The 3951-nt window shown below is 39.1% G+C and overlaps 1 pseudogene; it reads right to left on the bottom strand.

The window, feature by feature from the left end:
• Window positions 1–390: 390 nt before the first annotated feature.
• Window positions 391–2194, bottom strand: LOC119921333 (annotated as a pseudogene).
• Between the last annotated feature and the right edge of the window lie 1757 nt (window positions 2195–3951).

Raw genomic sequence — 3951 nt, 5'->3', positions numbered from 1 at the left:
GGATATGCTAGGAAAATCAGAAATCATGTACTTCTTGCTGTAGTTTCCTAGCTCTTGATATCTCAAATATTAATAATAATAATGACTATGGTATTTGTTAAGCACTTAATGTGTGCTAAGCACTGCTCTAAACCTCTGGGTAGATACAGGTGTAATCAGGTTATCCCACGTGGTGCCTGACAGTCTTAATTCCATTTTACAGATGAAGTAACTGAGACACAGAGAAGTTCAATGGCTTGTCCAATATCACACATCAGGCAAGTGGCAGAACCAGGATAAGAATCCACACTCTCTGACTCCCAAGCTCATGCTCTTTTCACTAAGCCACGTGCTTCTAAGTATTAAGATTAAGTATTCTTTGGTTAACACTATTTTGTTAACCAACTATATTCATTGTGACACTTTCCCATCTAGAAACTTTGTCAGTGTAGCCTTCACTTCCATGTTCCTCAGGCTATAGAATAGAGGGTTAAGCATAGGGATGACAAGACTGTAAAACAGAAAAACCTCCTAATTGTACTTCCAGAAATCCCCTATCCTAGGCTGTCACAGGTACATGAAGAATAATACACTACAAAAGATGGTGACTACTTTGAGGTGAGAGGCACATGTGGAGAAAGCTTTGCACCTTTCTTCAAAAGAAGGAATATTCAGGATGGAAACCACGATGCAAACATAGGAGAGACGAGGATGGTCAAAAGAGAACTGGAGAGATTTAAGGAAGAGAAAATCAAAACCTGATTCTTCTTTGCAAGAGTATCGCAACAGGAGAGGGCCAGAAGTGGTGGATCAGCACAGTAGAAATGATAACTGATGTTGGAATCACAGAAGGAGAGCTGGAAAGTCAGGACAGTCTGGATCACAGAGTACAGGAATCCATAGGTGTAAACTTCAATCACCAGCTCTTTACAAAACCTCTTGGTCATAAAAGCCATGTAAATCAGGGATTTACAGATGGCCACGTGGCGGCCATAGACCATGGTAGCCAGTAGCAAACACTCTATGGTGGAGAAAGCACTTGAGAAATACATCTGGGGAAAACATCCAGCAAAGGAAATGTTTTTTTTTTCTTCCTTAAAATGTCTTGCAGCATCTTGAGAGCTACAGAGGAAGAGTAGCAGAGATCAATGAATGTCAGGTGGCTGAGGAAATAGTACATGGGAGTGTGAAGTTGGGAGCTGACCTGGATTAAAAGAACCATCATCAGATTTCCTACCAAGATGATGAGATAAATAACTAAAAACATCACGAAGAGCAGCAGCTGAAGTTCTGGATGATCCTAATATCCCATGAGGACAAATTCAGTCATGGTGGAATAATTTCCTCTGGCCATTTTGTTTTGAAATGTTCCTTTAGTGTAATAAGAACAAAAACATGTGATACCATATCCCATCAAGATGAGATAATTGCTTTCTCCCCTGCCTCAGCAAAAACATAATAATAATAGCAGTATTTGTTAAGAGTTTACTAATGACAAGCACTGTACTAAGCACTGAGGTATATTCAAGGGAATTTGAATTGGACACAGTCCCCTGTCCCAACATAAGGCTCACCAGTCTTAATCCCAATTTTTCAGATGAGATAACTGAGGCACAGAGAAGTAAAGCGACTTGCCTAAGTTCACAGAGCAGACAAGTGGCCAGAAACGGATTAGAAACCAGGTCCCTTCTGACTCCCAGGCCTGTTCTCTATCCTCTAGGACCGCTTCTTATATACTTACTACTCACTTATTCACTATCCCTCACTCTCACCTCAGCACAACACGAACCCCTTACTCATGCCCTCCCTCCTGCATGGAGCTTCTTCCCGATCCATATCTGACAGCTCACCACTTTCTCCATTTTTAATGCCCTACTAAAATCACATCTCCAGGAACCTTCCTAGACTAAGCTGTCATACCACCACTCTATTTTTCCTTTCTACTGCCTCTGCCAAACACTTAGTCCCACCCTACATCCCCACCCTCATAGCATTTATGTACATATCTTTATACTCAGTGGCTACCTCAACCATTAATTTTTTAAAGGCCTGATTCCCTCATTAGACTATAAGCTTCTTGTGGGTAAGGATTGTATCTTCTAACGCTATTGTATTGTACTTTTCCGAGAGCTCAAGTAAGTAAGAGCTGAATGAATACCATTTCTGGTTGATTATAATGGAACTCCTGAGTATTATAGGTCGCCACTGGTGACATTCTTTCAGTAGTATTTATTGAATCCCTCCTGGATGGAGACCACTATTTTAAGTGATAGGGTGAGTATCATACAAACGAACGACATCATCCCTACTCTTGAAATCTAAGGGGAGAGACAGAAAGACATAATTACTGTGCATTTTGAATCCTCATATACAACAGGATGGACTGAACGCATATTGAAAGAGGTCCTGACATAATCTTAGCATTCAATGTAATCACTTAAAATCAGTGTCAATATCCTTATAGTTTTAAGACCAGAATATATATATAAATATTTATATAAATATGAATATATGTATATAAATTAGGATAATTTGTTTTTCTAAATATACGCAATTGTTCATTTTTTTACAAGTATATCATCACTGGGTGATCAGTATTGTTCTGCGAACCACAGAGCTACACTTTTTAATTGGACTTAATTTATCTCCCTTTTATCACCCCATAGTTTTTTTGGAGCTCATGGTTTCTCCTAGAAAGGAAAATAAGAGGAGAGTTTGAGTTTGCTGGAATACCCATTGTCATACTACAGTTTGCTTTGGCACTGGGTCCTTATTTTATTTCTACTCTATATTCATTGATTTCCCCCTTTTACACAAAGCTTTAGTCAGAGATAGCAGAACAAAAATACTGTTCCTGTTTGTGAAGGTCGGAATGATGTTATCAGATCTCTTTGCAGCAGGTAGTCTGCCTAAAGGGACTCACAAACCAATCAATCAATTAGTAGCATTTATTGAGCACCTACTATATACAGGGTACTATACAAAATATTCAGGGAGTATAATATAATTAATAGACATCACCCCTACTCTCAAGCAGTTTACAGTATATTGGGGAAAACAGGCACCTAAATTATAGATCTTGTCTCATTTTGGAGGGTGACAGTAAATATTGACAAAGTCCCAGGGTCTCCTCATTTAATAACCATGCTATTTGTTAAGTGCTTACTATGTACTAGGCAGTGTACTAAGCACTGGGGTGGATCCAAGCAAAAAACAGGTTGAATCCCTGTCCCACATGGGGCTCACAGTCTCAATCACCATTTTACAGATGAGGGAACAGAGAACTGAAGTGACCTGTCCAAGGTCACACATCAGACAAGTGCTGGAGCCAGGATTAAAACTCACTACCTTCTGCCTCCCAGGCCCCTGCTCCAATTTATAAGTCTCCTCCACATTTTAGCATATCCTCACTGCTTTAAGCTAAGGTTAAATTAATTGCATTCAGTTAACCTTACGTCCTTGGGAAGTCTTTAAAGTAAACACACGTCTGACCAAAGCAAAAATTAGTAACTGATCCATCTTTGCTCTACAGGCAGCAAGTAGCAACAACCATTAAAATCTATGTGACTTACCAATCATCCAACAAAAAAGGAGAAATGGTATTACAAAACTAGATGTAATGCAGTCACCTTGGTTTAATTCCAGTGAGCAAATTGGACAGCTCCTTTGCTCATTGGAAAGCTATATTTCCTCTATTAGGCACCAGAAAAGCTTAAGGTTTTATAAAGAATAAGAAAATGAGTCTCTTATCTGTATTTATTTTGGAGTTTTACCTTGTACCAAGGGAATGGTCTTACTTCAGGGTTGGTGGTGTGCTATATTCAGAGTTTGTAAGGATCTTCTTGCATTGAGTATCTAAATATCCCCTTGGGAATGAACATCCTTGAAAACCACCTCGGTATGTAATCTACATCAGGATATGATGTTCTTCACTATCCAGATATCAATATTCGTGGTTCATGTTTTCATGCA

This window comes from Tachyglossus aculeatus, assembly GCF_015852505.1.
Source record: "Tachyglossus aculeatus isolate mTacAcu1 chromosome 12 unlocalized genomic scaffold, mTacAcu1.pri SUPER_6_unloc_2, whole genome shotgun sequence".
In the NCBI taxonomy this organism is placed as follows: Eukaryota; Metazoa; Chordata; class Mammalia; order Monotremata; family Tachyglossidae; genus Tachyglossus; species Tachyglossus aculeatus.
Note: the sequence above shows the minus strand (reverse complement) of the source record. Positions and strands in the feature narration are given on the sequence as shown.